The sequence below is a fragment of the Pinus tabuliformis genome, chromosome 2_2, assembly GCF_031772625.1.
Source record: "Pinus tabuliformis cultivar Carrire ecotype Pingquan chromosome 2_2, CPIR1, whole genome shotgun sequence".
NCBI lineage: Eukaryota > Viridiplantae > Streptophyta > Pinopsida > Pinales > Pinaceae > Pinus > Pinus tabuliformis.
The window spans coordinates 766398036-766417824 of NC_142300.1; the positions used below are offsets into that span (position 1 = coordinate 766398036).

The 19789-nt window shown below is 34.2% G+C and overlaps 1 pseudogene; it reads left to right on the plus strand.

Moving 5' to 3' along the window:
* Window positions 1–593: 593 nt before the first annotated feature.
* On the plus strand, window positions 594–17736 carry LOC149194941 (putative UPF0481 protein At3g02645 pseudogene; annotated as a pseudogene).
* Window positions 17737–19789: the final 2053 nt, after the last annotated feature.

Here is a 19789-nt window from a genome sequence, read left to right on the forward strand (position 1 = left end):
ACAAATTTTAAGTTTATATATAATCCAGTTTACCTTGAATATCACCATGTAAATAAAAAGAAAGCCACACCCAACAAATTTTCGAGTGATGTATTAAAAATAGATTATATTTTTTCCCTGGAAACTGAGATTGTTGGTTGGCGCCTTTGTTCAAACTCAAGGATGAATTCCTCAATCCTCACCAATTTGATTCCTCTGGGATTTATATTCTTTGTTTTGTATTGCTTTCCAAGTTTTTTTTTTTTTGAGCTAGCAAATGTCAAGCCTCAAGTATAACTCCACACATCCATGTTCTCATTGTGACCAGAGAGCTCTGCGCTGGCTAATGTGATCCGTATCTCTGTAATCTATATTCTTTGTATATGTGTCTCATGTTTGCAGTGCAGTTTATAGAATATATCTTTGGTATTGCTATTTTTTATAAGAATTTTGTTTAATGGAATATAATATTATATACATAAAATTGGATTTGAATCAAACATTTTTGTGGGGAGTGTGTTTTTGTTGACATGTATTTAAAATGTGAATGTATAAAAAATGCACATTGTGTATTTAATAAAATTTGTTTACGAGATGTTGTCCTGTGGACACGAATGATTGCAGGATATTCTCATGAGGATAGTGAAGAGGCTGTGAAGCTCTTCTGTGAAATGCAACCCACAGGCGTGAAGCCAAACCACTACACCTTTACGAGCGTCCTCGAAGCATGTGCAACTATAGAACAGGGCAGACAATGCGTGTAAGGTTTTTAGTAATATTTCCCAACCGAATTTGGTCCCATAAATACCATTCTTGCAGGATATGTGCAACATGGACTCTACAAGGAAGCCCTTGAACTCTTTTAAAAAATGCAATCAACTGAAATGAAGCCAAACCACATCATCGTGTCCCCCATTTTCTTCGCAACCTCAACAAGTTACTATGGGCAAGTGCTGGATGATCACCAGGAGGTGCCAATTGTGGACGAAAACCTTTACCTGTCCTGCACGACACACACAAGCCAAAGGGAAATTCATGAAGACAGACGGAGTATGGTCAACGCGCAGTTTGCAGCAACGTGCTTTACAAATCTGATGGTGGAAACAGTGACACTTGTTTTCTTCAAACAACGGTGGAAACCAAAAGGGTAGACGATGCTGGGCAGTGAATTGATTCAAGAAGAAACACCTTCGGTGTAAATATAATATTTAAAAAAAAATAGATATTGAATGCTTAATACCTGCCGCAATGCAGGCATAATGATAGCCAACAGTTTCATGATAGCCATTGATATCCATGTCACTGTGATATATGTCAAAGACGGTGTATATAGCAATATATTTTCGTAACCTACTAGTATCTCGTGTTTATATGAGTTTTTCCTTTTATATAACCCTTTATTAGTTAGTGTTTATATGAGTTTTTTTGGGGGTGGTTTTTCCATTGATAGAAGAATCTCAGAGATCCTTCTTATATTAACATTTCGATGATGGACAAAGTACCGTTCTTGTGTTGGTCCGTATAACTTTTGTATTTCAAATCCCATAAGTGGAATAGTGGGGGATGTAGTGGTATTGGAAACCACGAAGGGGCCCTCATTATTGACCTGTTGTTGCCACGTCAAGAGGGTTGTTTTGGAAAAATGAGATCACAGACCCCCTTATTAAACATCGAGCATGTGGGGTCTGCTATTGAACTTAGCCATCGATCAAATACATACTTGTGCACCATTTGAAAATAATACTTTATTGTGGAATTTTCTTGAAATTTTGTTACTACTTGTATGAATAAATCTGAAATTAATTTGTAACACCAAGACATAAAATTTCTTTACCAATTTGCAGTGGAATAGAATAGAATTAAAATACACTTACATGATAGAAAAAAAAACAAAAAATTCTAGGGAACTCAACTGGGAAAACCCTATGTTAATTGTAGAAATTTTATTGACAAAGTTTGAACAAATAGAATTATTACAAGGAAAATTACTTCTCTAGAGAACAAGTTCGTTCTCCCTACTAGTACTTAGCTCAAAACCCTACTTGCAAGAACCATGTCCTTAGCTATTAAATCGTTAAGTTGGCCCTAGAAATTTCCTCTTATTTACTAGCGCATACCAACAAGTATTTCCTTTGCCAAAACACTACATATAGGCCTCTCCTTCTCGCTCTTCCTAGCTCACACACACAAACATGACACAAACTCGTGCTCTCTATTTTCTTGTCTCACAACTTTGTGCTCACACAAAACATTTGAATCAATTATGTGTCTTCTTCCTCCTTATAAGAAATTTGTGTTTATCTTTGGAACTCGATCGTGTGATTAACTAGTTAACTGAGTCTAACTTACTCATGTAACTTGTTCTAGCCACAAATAACCATTAAGACTTCTAACTCACACTACGAGACAAACAACTGAGCCTCCAACTAATCACATGAGTTAAACTGCTTCATGAACTCTTCCTAATTTTTAGGAACTCGTCCTAGCTTATAGGAGCTTGTGCATGTTAAAGAAAGATTGTTTGTGGTCTCTTTGACTAAGGCACAAGTCAAAGAAGACCTTACTCGCTACTATTTTCAACACTCCCCTAGGAAGGTGCTTCTCGGAGAACCTCATCCACCTGGAGTTATCTCCAACACTACCATGTTCTCCACTACTACAGTTGCTCCCTTTGAACTAAAAGACATCCCTGCTTTTTCCTAAGAAATTTGATCTGTTATTTCCCACCATGCTCTGCGAGTCCATCACTTCAGTCATAAGTGTCATGTACCATGTGTACCTTTGCGGTTACTTCTTCTAGCTAAAGGTGATACTGGAATATTCAACTCTATCCTAATCTCCCTTAAACAAATCCTTTTCCCACTTGGATCGAACTCTCCCTATATTGGGAACCACTCATTGAGTGGTTTCCTCCACTCACCCTCGGCTCTATTCATCATCATCCTGCTGGTCGGCCCAACTGCCAATTAGCTTAGACTCAAATTGAGATACTAGTTGAGGCTCCATCTTGAGTAGCTTCTTCTCAAGTAATTTAATTTTCTCTTGCTCTAAGGACTCCCTCTGAGTTCTGCTCTCCTCAACCATCAGTTCTCTGCTTTGTGTAGTCCCTGCCTTGCTGCTCAATGCCACACTTGTCTCCACCTCAAACTTTTAGAGATTCTTCATCCTCACACTTATCTGCGTCTTAAATCCATAAGCTAAGTGATGGAGGTAAGCCATATCTCCGCTAAATATTATATCATATCCCATTTCCTCAAGGGTAGCTACCAAAACAAGATTCTACCTCAATCTTGAAATGTAGAGAACATCCCTGAGATGAAGAGGATTACCTGACTCCATCTAAAAACTTACAGTACCAACTCCTCTAGCTGCATATTAACCATAATCTCCTAGATCAATCTAAAATTTCATGTCCTTCTCCTTCAGGTGGCTGAAACTCTTCTTATTCCCAGTCATATGGAAGGATGCTCCTGAATCAATATACCATATATTGTTATCTATTGAGATTGCCATGCAAGCAATCAATGAGAAATCATTCTCGAACTAGGCAGAAAATGCATCTACCTTTGCTAATGCAACTACATGATCCTTACTGGACTCCTTCTTTCGCTCAGGACACTCAGTGGCATAATGTCCAAACTCATGGCAATGGAAGCACTTGATCTTGCTTAGATCCTTCTTCTTGCCCTTCTGACTGGACTCGACCTCTCCTTAGCCCTTATTTCATTTAGACTTGCCTACCAGGGTAAGGTTTTCCTCGTCCACTGTCGTAACTGATCTAGCATCTCTGGTTCCTCTCCAAATCTCCTCCTGCACGCGGTCAGTCCATAACCTTTCCTGACTAGGAAAATTTTCTCTACCACTGATAACATCCTAGAACCCATACCAAGACTTGTGAAGTCCTAGAAGAGAAAAACTCACAAGGTCATGCTCTGGTGTAGTCACACCGACACCACCTAGCTCATCTCATACCTAAGTGAACTTTGAAACATACATGGTGATGGGCTCGTTCTTGCTCATCTAGATACTCCTTAGATTTTCCTTAAGAGCAAGCTTCCTGGTATCACTAGCACTCTGATATAGATCTAAAATAGTTTTTAACATCTCATAAGTCATCTTATTCTCATAGATATCAAGAACTATATGATCTTTGATCCCTTCCAGAATAATCCTCCTTGCCTTGATATCATTCTTAGTATGTTGGGTCAATTTTTTGGGATCTTGTGGTGGTGGTATAGCTTGCTTCACAAATTCTCCCACCCCATTATCCTCCAAAACTATCAAGATCCCCCCTTTCCATGGAACAAAGATTGATGCTTCCTCTAAACAATGATCTTCTCTCAATCCTTCGTACGCCATCCTACTTCCCCAGAGAGCTCTACAACACAGTGAACTAGGGTTGATTCACTAGCCCTTTTGGTTGCCTTTTTAGTCCTTCAAATTTCAGCTCCTTAGGCTCTAATAACTATGCCTCACCTATCATTTTTGTAGTCCTTCACAAGGACTAAACTTAGGTCTCAATAGACACCTTCTAACAACTCTCCAAACTATACTTAAGATGCCAACAATTATGTCCCAAACCTATACCATCAACCTAGCAATGCATCAACATGGAAGAACAATCTTACCTCTACAAAGGATCACTTCCACTGTCTTAATTCTCCTCGGCCTATACACCCAATCTTGAGGTTTCGGCCCTCTGGTTAGGGCACATATACAATAGTACACAACCCATATCTCGGCCTCTAAACCTCCTTCAAAACCTGTGTAACCCTTCATCTACAAGTCTTCCTTCACTCCATTATAACTTCACCTAATACATGTTGGTGTTCCAAGGGTATCTACCTTCATCCAACTCCCAGTTACGGATTTTGCCTTCTTGTAACAAGCACAAAAAATTGTGGCCTGATGCACAAAGAAGTACACAACAAAAGTGAGCACATAACTACCCTCAATCTTAACCACCAATTGCCCAAACTCGACAAGTACCAATCACAAAAAAAGGACACAAGAAACTCGACTCCTTTTTCCTTTAATAAGGCTCCTAGATGATGCAGCTACTTCAAGAGTTCTTCTCCTATGATGCTAGCACTCAACTTGTGTTGGTCTTAATTTTGTACTTGCTCTAATACCATGTAGAATTTCCTTGAAATTCTACTAATGCTTGTATGAACACATATGAAACTAATTTGTAATACCAAGGCACGGAATTTCTCTACCAATTTGTAGCAAAATAGAACATAATTAAAATACAGTGACACGATAGAAAAAACACAAAAATTTCTAGGGAACCCAACTAGGAAAACCCTCTACTAGCTATAGAAATTTTATTGACAAAGTTTGAGCAAATAAAATTATTTCTTTAGAGAACAAGCTCGTTCTCCCTATTGGTACTTATCTAGAAATCCAACTTGCAAGAACCTTGTCCTTAGCTCCTAAATCCTTGCATTGGCCCTAAAAATTTCCTCCTATTTCCTAGCGCATACCAACAAGTACTTCCTCTGCCAAAACACTACGTATAGGCCTCTCCTTTACACTCTTTCCTATCTCTCCTAGCTCACACACACAAATGTGACACAAACTTGTGCTCTCTATTTTCTTGTCTCACAACCTTGTGCTCACACAAAACAATTGAATCAATTCTATAGCTTCGTCCTGCTTATAAGAAATTTGCATCAACTAAATCTGGAAAGTTTATCGTTGGAATTCGGTCTTGTGATTGACTAGTTAATTGAATCTAATTGACTCATGTAACTCATCCTAGCCACAAATAAACATTGAGACTTCTAATTTGCACTAGACGACAAACAACTGAGTCTCCAACTAATTGCATGAGTTAAATTGCTTCATGAAATCATCTTTATTTTTAGGAACTCATCTTAGCTTTTAGAACTCATCCTAGCTTATAAGAACTGTTGCATGCTAAAAAAAACATTACTTGTGATCTATTTGACTAAAGCACAAGTGAAAAAAAAACCTTCCTACTATTTTCAACGTTTACTATATAATATAATAATAAAATAAAACTTTATGCTCTATAAAGTAGATTAAGTAATCTACCTATATGCACCCATAAATAGAAAAGCAAATTCAATTTTAATACTAATTTCATTTTTATTCATTTAAACATAGCAATTCGTAATTGTATATACACCAATTGTGAATTCCTAAATTCTTCGATCTTTGATCCAACTAAATTATAAATTAGAAAAGTAAAATGCAAAATAAAGCAAATTAACACCAGTAGAGCCAACATATTTTTTAGAATGGCGAAAAACCCCTTTAAAAATATCACAAAGACAAAAACGAGCAATAAATGATTTCCCTCGCAAGGTTTTTGATGAAAATGGTTTCTAGGGTCCTTCGAATCGAGAATTTCTTTTTTATAAACTTGTGGGTTATGTCCCACAACTTATTTCTCTTCTAGACTCGTGGAGTAATAGCATTAAAACCCTAATTCCTTCCTGCAGGAATTTTCCCATTTTATCCACGACACATTTTGATCTGGTCCTTCCACGAGAAACGAGTTTGACGTACCAGGCGGATGATGTCTGGTAGGGCCAAATCGTTATTCACAACTGGTTCGATCTCTTGTATGGAAGGTTAATTCCAAATTTTATCACAGCGTCGAGAAATTGCTCGACTGGACCCCTGTTATAGCAATTTCGACCACGAATGAGGGAAAATGATGGTTGTGGTTCTGAGGGTGATAGCATCAAGCGGCTACCGGAAGTAAACCCACGCTAAATTTTTGCGTTCCTTTTTACAGGGAAAACTAGGAGTTTGTTATCATTTACATTGTTATATTCCCAAAATAGGAGACGTCAAAGGCATTTCTGGGAAGCTCCAAGACGACAGCAGTCGACTTTATTAATGCACATAGTAGAGGTATTGTAACATATTACTCATTGATACCCGCACGACCTATCACAGATTTGAAATTTCAAGGGCATCAATCTTGTGGATTTTTTTAGATTCATCCGTTAAAGAGTCCTTGTGGCTTGTTTTCAGACAAGTCTCAGTTTTTTGTTACATCTTAAAATGGAAAGAACATCAATACTAAATGTTAAAAATGGCAAGAAAATATCAGGTTTTGTGGAAACAAATAATTTGGGTCAAGTCAAAATTGCTTCAATAGACAATACAGGAAAGTGGATTTAGGTAAATGTAAAGAAATATTGGGGCATTTTAAGGTGTAGGCTTGCTCGCCTTAAATGGAAATGAAGAAGAAGAAAACCATTCCAAAGAAAAAACATAAATAAGAGCAGCAAAAATAAAGAAGAATCAACCATTTGCATTCCCATATCTACACCTCTCACTTGGTCATCAGATCTCTATGTCCATGAACCTATGAAGACCAGGACAAAACTAGAGATTTCGAAAGCCAAAGAATAGGAAAAAGACCACAAAATTTCAGAGATCACAGTTGCAAATCGATGTTTAATGGAAGGTAATAGAATTTTAAAATAACAAGTAACGATGTTACAAGAGGCTCTAGAGACAGGAAAACGAGAATGGCAAAGCATGAAGACAACGTGGCAAACCATGAAAGAATCAATAGCAACAAACAAAGATGTGATAATTTCTAAAGCAACTCAGGTAGATACACAAGTATCTCAGCAAACAGACCTTTCGAAAGAGAATGCAAAATAAAACAATAGGAAAGATGGTCCAAAAGAAATCAAAGCTAGAGTTGAAGACGCTTATGGTTACATAAGGGCAAAGGAAGAAGAAGATGCAAGTACTCATAGAGCACAGGAAAGAGAACACAAAGAAAGAAATGACAGGGAAACAAATTTTAAAATTAGGGGAATAAGAGATTATGGGAAGAATGAAAGTATTCTCAATTTGACAAGAGACTTTTTAAACGAGAAACTACATTGGAAAGGGAAAATTTGCCAAGCCAGGAGGGTGGGGAAGATATGTCAAGAGAGGCCTCGACCCATAAAAGTCACCATGGCAAGCGTGCAAGAAAAACATCAGCTCTTGGCCAAAAAGAAACTCTTGAAAGACTCACACTTCTTCCTAGATGAAGATTTAACCAGCAAATAACAAGAGGAGAGAAGGGAAGAAGTGGAGAAAATTAGAGCAGCAAGAAATGAAGGGAAAAGGGCATGGTTGTACAATGGTAAAGCATTTATTGGAGTGTTTAGGCCTCTAGGAAAAATAGGGCAGCAAGCTGGGAGTAAAGGAAAAACAAAGAATTCGATAATAGGGAAAAAACAACAAGATCAACATGGATGAAAAGGGGTGAAGACTAAAATTTCAGTCTTATGTGCCAAACTGTGTAGCAATCAAATCCTACCCAGGTCTACCTAAGTTTAGTTTGTTGGAATTGTAGAGGTTACCCTTGGAGGAGGGGACTTGCGTCAGGACCCATTGCGAAAGGTAGAGACATAATATGTCTCACAAAAACTCACTAACATGATGGTTGCAAAACTCCTTTGTTTGACGGTTATTTGAAGTTAGAAATTTGGAACAAGGTAGCAGAAAATGGCAGAGGGTATGGGGGAATACTAGTTTTAATGAAAGAAAGAGAAAGTCGTCGCATTCAGTTAATTAAAGAAGATGAAAATAAACAATATTTATGGTTCAAAATATCAAAGAATGAGAATCACATAAGAATTTCAGCATGCTATTTTGCCCCTCAAGTCTCAAAAACTTACAAAAAATAAGGGGCTAGATAGCGAGGACCCATATGCAACTTTAAAACAAGATATTGTCGCATACTCTTAGCAGGGAGAAGTTCCTTTAGTGGGAGATTTTAATGCTAGAACAAAAAATCATCAAGCTAGTATTCTTTGTTGCAATGAGGATCACAATCCTATTTGGCTCACTAAAGAGGAGAATCCCCAATGGGTGAGGTGCTCAGAAGATGACAAAGTTAGCAATCATTTTGGAGAGGAGTTGCTTACACTATGTTCATCTTTCAACTTAATTATTTGCAATGGTCTAGATAGATGGAAAAGGTCTAGGAACTTCACTTGCAACACATACAACGGGACAAGTGTCATTGACTATGTGATGTGTTCACTGAGCTTGATAGAAAAGATAGACGAAGTTAAGATTGAAGAGCATATTTAGGTCTTAAAATCAAACCATAACCTAATTTATATAAAGTTATCATTGTTAGAAAAAAAGCAGCATAGGAGGAAAACACAATGCTCTCGACAATAATATAATTACCGATTAAACAAGAAAATGACCTAGTACCTGTTTTTTTAGATAGAAAAAAATGACTCAATTTTGAAAATGGTGATTCAAAATACACCTTTTTTTAGAGCATATTTTTGCCACTTTAAATTTTTTTATGCATCAAGTATGAACAATTTTTTTAAATGTTAGTGATTTTCATGCTGATTTTGAAAAGTGTTGACGCAGTATCAACACATTTTTTTAGAGGGCTTATTTTTGACACTTTAAATTTTTTTATGTATCACGTGTGAACATTTTTTTTGTTAGTTATTTTCATCTTGATTATGAAAAGTGCTCATAAGAATCAACCATTTTTGTTTAAAAGGCTTAGTTTTCACACTTTAAATTTTCTAAATAATTTTTTTTAAATGTTGGTGATTTTCATGTTACTAATAAAATATAAAAATAAAAATAAAAAACATGACCCAAAAAAAACACAAATACAAAAAATTATATTAACAAAAAACAAAAAACCAAAAACCTATAAAAATGTAAAAAAAACCAAAATTAACTCGTAAAAAAAAAAAAAACAAAACAAAAAACAAACAAACAAAAAACAAAACAAAAAATTGAATAAAAAATTAAAAAAAAACAAAACAAAACAAAAAACAAAAAACAAAAAATAATAATAATAAAAAATAAAAAATGTTTTTTTTAATATATATAATTTAAAAAAAACAAATTAAACAAAAAAAAGAGACCTCATTTAAAGAAAAACTTAAAATAATTACCAAAAAAATCAGTTAAAATTAAAAAATAAATAAATAAAATTTAAATTTAAATTTAAAAAATAATAATAATAATAATAATTTAAATTAAATAATTTAAATAAACAAAATAAAAAATAAAAATGTAAGAATTATTTTTTTAGATTAAAATTATAAAAATAAAGAAATAACACACACATATATTATAAAAATAAAATTCAAAACATATTAAAAAAATTAATTTAAAAAAAATAAAAAAATAAAAAACCTGCGCTCCTCCTCCACCAACCCCCTTCCTCCCTTCCCCTATCCCCAACCCAACCCCTCCCTTCCCCTGGGCATCCCCTCTTCCCTCCCCCGACTGCAACCCCTCCCTCAACCCCACTCATCCGCCTCCCTTGCCCTCCCCCCGACCTGCCCCTCGGTTCCGCCACCTGCCCGGGCCCTAGCTAGCAGCCTCAAGGTGGGGGTCGAGACGAAGGAGGAGGGGAGAGGGGAGAGCCAAGGGTGTTGAGAGAGGGGAGGGGCGAGGGTGGTGAGAGAGGGGAAGAGGGGGGCTGGGGTGCAAAGAGCGGAGAATTTTGTTTTAGTTGTTTTATTTTTTAATATTTTTTAATTGTTTATTTTTTATTTTTTTAGTTTAATTTTTTTTAATTTGTTTTGAATTTTATAATTTTAAAATATATATAATTTTTTTTAATTTAGATTTTTTTTATATAATTTAAATTTTTTGATATAATATAATTTAATTTTTTGAATTTATATATATATATATATAGTCATTTTAATTTTAATATTTTTTAATTGTTTTAAAGTTTTTTTTATTTGTACTTTTAATTTTTTTATTCTTTTATTTAATTTTATTTTTTTGGTAATTATTTAAGCTTTTCATTAATGATGTTTTTATTTTTTATTTCTAACTTTAAAAAATTATTTTTTTCTTTTTTCTTTTTTTACATTGTATATATATATTTGTTAAACTTTTCATTTTTACAAGTTAATTCTGATTTATTTATTTTTTACATGTTTATGGTTCTTCTTCTTCTTCTTCTTCTTATGAAATTTAATTTATTTTTTGTCATGAATCGTCCCCTTGCCACATGTGGCCGGTTGGGCCTCGGGGTGGCCGGCGATTTTTTATTTTATTTTATTTTTAATGTTGTATTTTATTTTTGTATTTTTATTTTTTCTTATTTTTTAATTTTTTAATTTTAATTTTTAATTTTTTTACTCTTTTCTTTTTCTTTTTTCTTTTTTTTAATTTTACATAATATGGTTAATTTTTTTTACATTTTATAGTTTTTTTTGTCACTACTATATATTTTTTATATTGGAATTTTTTTTTATCATGTTTTTTTATGTATTATTACTTGTTATTATTTTTTATTTTTATTTTTTTTCAATATTTGAATTTTTGCATTTCTACATATTTTTTTATATTTTATTTTTTTGTCATGTTTTATTACTTGTTATTATTTTAAAATTTTTGTTTTTTTTGTATTTTTGTGTTTTTTTAATTGTTTTTTTTTTTTCTATTGTATCTTTCTTATATATATATACGGTTTATGTCGATGTTTGTCTAGCAACCCGATCTCATTATGTGCAATTTGATAGTTGATTTTTATTTTTATTTTGCAATGTATCAAGTTGTCTTAGATTAAGATTTTAAAATTGCTATACATTTAACATTTAAAAAAAATTACCCTTGGTATAATAACTCTTTCATTCAGGTGTTCATTTTTAGAGTTTTTTTAGTCATAAAATTTTTCCATAACGTCATGCTTGAAATATTTTGAAAATTTAAGATTGTTCTGCAGTCATAATCTTTGGTTTTAATTCCATGGTTGAAAAATTGTCAAGATTTTAATGTTTTTATAAGTCCTGATATTTTATCTTTAATGTTATGGTTGAAAATAGTGATAAATATTTTTTCTTAGTGCCATGCTTGAAAATTGTTGGAATTTTAAGGTTTTACAAAGAAGTGATATTTTAAATGTAATGTCATGCTTAAAAATCGTTGGAATTTTAAGGCTTTTCAAAGACGTGATATTTTATTGTTAATGTCATGCTTGAAAATCGTTGGAAATTTAAAGCTTTTCAGAGTCATGATATTTTATTTTTAACGTCATTATTAAAAAATGTTGAAAATGTACCCTGAAAAAAAGACGTTATTCCGGCATCAACACTTTTCAATTTCAAGGTGTTTTTTTGCACCAAACAAAATGGCTTTTATTGTTTTTTACTGTTATTTTTAAAAAATATTGAAAATTTACTCTTAAAAAAATAATAATAATAAAATAAAAAATAAAATAAAATAAAATTGGTGCTGCAGAATCAACACTTTTTATTTTTGGGTTGTTTTTTCATGTTTTTTTGGTATTTTTGGGCTCGAGTACCCGTTTTGAGTTAATAGTTCCCGTTTGATCGGTAACTATGTTCAATCACTATCAAGGGGAAAAATTCTTCTAACACAAGAAAATTGTACTATCTTCAAGACAATGTTAGAGAGATTAATTCAGAAGGAGAAAATTGGTTTCGAAAGTTTCAATAGTCATGAGTTAACAAATATAATTCAAAGTGCACGTGAGAAGTGAAAAAAAACAAAATATAGAAAATCATAATCAAATTGTTTCCCTGTAAATGCTTGGTTTGATGAGGAATGAAAAATGGCAAGGAGAACATTGAAAAAGGCAGGCAAGGAGAAGATGAATGTAAAGTTATATAAGAAGATACTAAAAAGGAAAAAAAATGAGTTCATGCAAACAAGGCAAGAAGAGTTAATATATCTAAGCAAGAATACCCCAAAGTTTTTCTGGCAAGAACTTCAACCAAGCAAGAAACAAATCAAAAATAATATTACAACCAATCAATGGTTTGAATATGCAAGACAACTCTATGAGAAAGAATCAGAGGCTGAGCCTCCCCCCGGGATCAACACAATTACAAAGCTCTTCACATTATAGGAGGTGGAGATTGGAATTAAGAAGCTAAAAACAGGAAAGGCAAAGGACTTGGTTGAACTTCAAGCAGAGTACCTAAAATGGGGAATGAACACCCTTATAGTGCAAATCATGGAAATATTCAACAATATCATTAAGTAAGGATTCCCGAGAGACTGGACAGCTAGCTTAGCAATACCCCTTTTTAAAAGTGGAGACATTAATAATCCTTCTAACTATAGAACCATTATGATCAATCATTTGCTTGCAAAGCTTTTCAGTAGCATGGTAGAAAATAGAATCAGTAAGTGGGCAGAAGTAAAAGAAAAGAGGCGAAGAGGAAAAACGGGTTTTAAGCTGAAGCATTCTACAATGGATCACGGTATCACGTTGAGACACATTATTGAAAAGGTTTGGGAGGACAAAGAATAAGCATTATCAACTGTTTTGTTGACTTCAAAAAGGCATTTGACATAGTCCCTAGAGATAAGTTGTGACATAGAATGGAAGAACTTGAAATTCCTTTGCATTATATAGTTATTGTCCATAGACTTTATGAAGAGGTGAAAGTCAAAATTAAAACCTCAATAGGTATTTCAGAAAGCTTTAAAAGTGACATTGGAGTCAAGCAAGGTTTCCCTCTATCCCCTACTCTTTTTTGTTTATATATTGATAAACTAGAAGAGTGGCTAAATCTACAATATGGAGATGGTGTTCGGTTGGGGGAAGTTTGTGATAAAGATTATTTTATATGTTGATGGTCTTGTATTGATTTCTAAATCGACCCATGGATTGCAAATGCACCGATATGCCTTTAAGCATTTTTGTAGAGAAGTGAGGATGCAAGTCAATACTAACAAAACCAAAATAATGATTTTCTCTAATAAAAGGAAGCAGAGCCAACATATGTTCTTCTTTGAAGGCAACATTCTTAAAGAAGTAAATGAGTAAAAGTACCTCAGAATTGATTTCAACAACAAACTTAATTGGGAGGATTGCAGAAAGAAGAGAATTTTAGGAGGGTGGAAAGCATTATATGCTCTTCAAAATAGATGTAGAGAAGCAAAGTTATGGGATTGGAAAACGATTAGAGTGCTTTTTGGACTCCTAGTTTGTCCATTGATGCTATATGGGTGTGAATTGTGGGTTACCAACACCCTGTCGCAAAATGAAAACAAATTGAGAAAATCTAAAAATGCTTGATCATGAGCAAGTTCAAAATAAAAAATTTGATACCTTATGAGATAATGTTGAGTGAAACAAAATAAACTCCCATTGAAGTAATTGTTATGGTGCGGCTCATAAGATATCTAAAAAGAATTGAGCAAATGGGAGTAGGTAGATGGCCTAATGTTATCTTTAATGGAGGCGTGAGTGAAAAAAAGAAAGCATAGATAAAACAAAACTACACATGGATGAAAAAAAGGAATATCTACCTCAATGTATGTCCCACAAATATCAAGGAGCTAAAGAGTTTTTTATGGAGAAGTTTCATAAACGGGTATGGGGAAAAGAGTTGAGTAGAAAGAAGAAGTACAACATTGAGGAATTCAACCCTATGTGTAATCTATAACAAAAAGAGTTCACTGGATCTAGCATTCCTTGGAGGGAAAAAGTTCTTATTGCTCAGTTAAGAACAAACTCGCATTGACTTCGGTGTGAAACATGGTGGTGGAAAATGACTAAAGAAGCTTGGGAAGAATAGGTGTGTACATTTTGCACCTCTGGGGCAATGGAATTAGCAAAACATTTCATTTTGGAATATGATGCATTGAAAGGCATTAGAGAAAGTTATGAGAATATGTTAGCATCGGTTTCTTGGCATTGCCTTTTCAGCGAGGGAATTGTTGGAAGGTTGGGCCAGCTTATCATCAATTTGAATAAGAAAATGATTGAATTGCAAAAGGAAGAAAGCAGGGAACTAATGGTCACATAGACTATTTTTAGTTTCGTGGACGTTAAAATATCATTTCATTTCATTATCTTTGGAGCGCTATCTATACTACTTTAAACACATTTGCCATATTAATTTGCCAATAGTTTTATATTAATTTTAAAACACTAAATACAACTAAATCTTGTTTGCTACGTCGGTTTTTTTTTTTTTTTTTTTTAAATCATAAAACTTTTTTTTTTTTTTTAAATCATAAAACAAAATAAACCATTAATGATGAAATTTGAATTCAAAATGACAAAAATACATGCATGACTACTACGATATATCATTAATTAGGGAACCTCTTGTGCTTGCAACAAAGTAGTGAACGGTCAGAATTTTGTCTCATATGTAACAAATCGATGACTAAAAGAGGAAGGCATATATATATATATATATATATATATATATATATATATATATATATATATATATATTCATTCTCGGATCTCGGCAATTCCTCCGCTTGACTTCCTTCCCAAGCTTCCGAGATGGGAACCTTCGAGATGACAGAGTCCGAGACGAAAATAACTCCTAGTCTCTGTGATTAAAAATATGTTTCGAGCATTTGACTTTCCGACTGGCGATGACCTAGGAAAATTGCCAATACTGTTTTTTATATTATGATTAAAACAAGAGGTTAGTATACAAATAAATAATATTAAAAAAAAATAGTCAAGTCTTACTAGCACAACTAGTTGAGGATGGGCTCCTTTGGCAAGGCGACTCAAGATCAAACCTCACTGGGTGGTATTAAAAAATCCAATGATATGGCCTAAGTAGAGTTGAGTGTAATCCTCGATGACTTTGATGAATTAGATGTCCTAAATCACCACTCCTCCAGCCACAACTTTACAAACAAAAGAAAATTATGTAAAATAAAAATAAACTGATAAATATTAATAAAATATTTTTATTATTTTATTTTATTTATAAAATTTTAACTTATTTAAAATATTGGTGTGTAATTACAATTTTTAGGCTAATAGGCCTTCCTATTGAATCAGTTCAGTCGTCAACACTTCTATTTTCTGATTGACATGTGGCATACTCTGATCTGATTGACATGTGGCACACTATTTTTTTTAATGGAAATGAGGATTCGAAAACAACTCTCACCATTGGTTTTTCATAACAGGAGGACGACGGTTTTTCAGTTCAGACATGACATCTGTGCCTGCACCATTATTACATTTTTACACCACGCTCGGAGAGTTTGTTTTTTACGCCAGACCACAGTGCTCGGAGAGTTTTTTTTTACGCTAGAGTTCTCGAAGAGTTTGTTTGAATTCTTAGTGGATTTTATGGCACTGAACATGGAGGAATCAAGGGAACTCTGGATCTACACCTGCAAGAAGAAGAACTGAAGGCGCTATGTGTGTCCATGTTTAATGTGCCCAAGGAGTTATTGGCTGTGAAGGCTGAAGCATACACTCCTCAGTCAGTATCTATCAGTCCCTATCACCACTCGAGATCTGAGCTCTATGACATGGAGAGTTACAAAGTAGCAGCCGCTCGAAGATTTCATAAAAGAATCAACGGACAGAAGTTTGAGTCTGTGGTTGTGGAGGAGTTTAAGAAGCACGAATGGCAAATCCAGAACAACTATCACAAGTTTCTCGATTATAAGGAAGAAACCTTGGCCTGGATCATGGCGCTGGACGCAGCCTTCCTTCTAGAGTGTTTGCAATTTTATGTCAGGCAGGCCGACCAAAACTCTGACGTGGACGTCAAGCAATTGGGGCGAATACTAGATCCGACTGGCACCAGCGCTGCCCATAATTCCATTGTGAGAGTTTTGATGAGACTCGAAAATCAGTTGCTGCTCTTTCTGTTGCAAAAAAATCAGTTGCCACTCTTTCTGTTGCAAAAGCTTTTGGAATTACAGTTGGGTTCTGAAGCAAAGGCAAAAGAGAGACTCTCTACCTTGCTAAGGCTTGTGTGCCAAGAATTATCGCCTTTCACCTTCAAGCTGCCCGAGGATTCGAAGATCCATACAATAGAGAGAGGCCACGTCCTGGAGGTGCTGTATTACGCTATCGTCACTGTTCCCAACATTGAAGATCCAAATATTCCAAACGAGGAAGAAAAAGAGGAGGTTGTTCCAGGGGAAATGTCCACCATTACCAGAGCCTTCAAATTGCTATGGACTACTCTCACCTCTTTAAATATTGGTCCCATTCGATTTCTCACGAAATTGACTCAGAAAGCGCTCAACGGGCGGTATGTGCAAATCGTGATGAAGTTGCCCTTACGTCTTCTTTCTCTTCTTGGGAATCTTCCTGTTCCGACCGCGTTGAAGAAACCCTTGGCTCTTCTTGTCAACAAAGATGTCACCAATACTGAGGAAGAGGGAAAAGCAGAGGGGAAGAATCAACTGTTAAGATCATACCGCCTACGCGAGATGAACTGGCTATTCCATCTGTGGCCGATTTATACGCTGCAGGAATCAAATTTGCTCCTACCGACGGCGACCTCACCTCAGTACAATTTGACTAGAAGACTGCGACACTTTACCTTCCGAAAGTAAGGTTGGACAGCAATACAGAGGTGATCCTGAGAAATCTGGTGGCATTCGAAGCTTCGGCGGCGCCGGGTGCGATGGTTTTCAGTGTTCACACGATATACCGATTTCATGAACGGGATGATCGACAACGAAGAGGATGTGAGATTGTTGAGACAAAGTGGAATTATTTACAACCACCTCCAAAGCGACGGAGAGGTTGCGAGCCTGTGGAACAGCATGGGTAAGTGCGTTCGGCTCACAAAGGTTCGATATCTGGACAACATTATAGAGGGTCTCAATAGATATTATTATAGAAAATGGAATGTTGTCGTAATGGATTTCGTGAACGAACATATATTTGGATCGTGGCAATTCCTGTATGTGGTAGCTGCAGCGATACTTTTGATCTTCACTTGCTTTCAGGCTTTCTGCTCTGTATATGATTGCAAGAAGTGGTTAAGCAAGCTAGACTAGGGTACGTGCCATTATCTTGTCGTCGGTGTAAGTGTGTTTATAATGTTGAAAGCTGCACAACAACCTAATCAGGGCTGCCACTTGTAATGATTTTCTGGGATTTCTGTATGTTTGTCCATCCATTGTCCTTTGTGTTGCGCTTAAATTATATGCGTATAAGGGGCAGTCTAGCCTAGATTGAGAATACCAGGTATTATTATATACAACCTTTTTCTATTGCGTGTCGGCTTTTGGGTATTCATATGAATATGGGTTTCATTTAAGTACCTACTTCATTATTCTTTTTATATTTTACGTATGGGTTTCATTTAAGTACAAATATGATTTTGGTTTGATGATTGCTGGAGTTAGATTTCACCAAAGCGATATCACTTTGTATATTTTTTGCAAAGTTGTAAAATGTTTAATAATTCAGTTTTTAAATCAGCCTTGAGAATAATTATTACTAATTAACACTAATATAGTAAATTATTATTAATTAATATTGAGGAAAGTTATCATGGGCTTTTATCTTTAAATATATGTCACTCATTATTCTTATTTAAAGAATACTCACTATTTTTATTTAAAGGAATTCTAAGTCATTTAAATTTTAAACCATCAACTTGTTAGTAGTTTATAAAAACAATATTTTAGTCTTGCTAAATACTTCTAAGTCATTTAAATTGTAGTTTATAAAACAATATTTTACTCTAAATTTTAAACTATTAACTTATTTCGTTAAAGCAAAACAAAAACTTAACTAAATATTTAATATTTATCACTTTATATCCTATGATTTAATATTTATAAATTAATATAAAATTTTAAAATGGTTGATGGTTATGATTTACCAGGATAGCTTACAAAAGGAAACGTCAAAGGATGATTATGTTGTTTAAAGATTGTGGGATAAGTAAATTGATGATTATGTTGTCCAAAGATTGTGGGATAAGTAAATTGAGATGATTATATTGTTTAAAGACTATAAGATTTTGTTTTTAATATATAGTTTTTATTTTATTATTATTATTTTACCAAATATATTTAATAATATTTACTGATAATAATTTTGTATTTAATTGTGTTTTTCAAAGAAAAAATATAAACTTTAAGGGGTTTAGAGTAAATTCTAACAAAGTATTTTTATTTAGGTATTTTATGTTGTAAAAGTTATTAATTTGAAATTCCATAGGAAAAACTCAAGTTACAAGTTTAGACAATTTCATGCATGGATTTTTCCATCAAAAGAATGTAACAAATTCCTCAACATTTATAGATATATTAGTAATTAAAATCAATGTAAAAGTGTATTTAGTGAACAAAGATAGTGTAAAGGTAAAGGGTGTGAGTAACTCGGGAGTATTTGGCGACAATTACTTAAGTCATAGGTTGCCATAAGTTACTTGTGCTAACCATTTTACAACTCACATAAATTAGAAAAAAAATAAAAAAAGATGAAAGATAAAAATCAAAATGGTTAAAGAATGCATGGGCTATCTTGAATTTCAATCCAAACTCTCTAGCCACATCCTCTCGCATGAAGTTATGTGTAGCCCCACTTTCAATAATGTTTTCCTGCTTTAGGGTCAAGGCTACAATAGAAGCCACCTCATTTTCTAGGTGCTTCAACCAATTTGCCCATGCATCATCGTAGACTTGCTCCATTATTTGAGAAATCCCCTCAAGTTCACTTATGCCATGAATGTTCCCTCATAGTCCCCATGTCCCTCCTTATCTCTTCTAATGCATTTATGTGTACCTAGATATCATTCATCATTTTGATCCTGCATTTTTCAATAGTAGAAACACTCTCTTTCAGTTTGTGGAAATCGTAACTTTCTAACTTACTACAACTTACCATGAATTTTCCATCTCAACGTACTAAAGGACTCTTTATAGTAACACCATATATCTCCCTACTAGCACACCTACACCAAGTCTCTATTGCCCTGCTCAAAACATTGTAATGATATATCCACATGTCAAGTATTCCTGTCCCAATTGTGCTCCACTATCATGTTTGATGTGACTTACTCTCATAAGTGTGTTGTTACCACCTCAGTGGTGATAT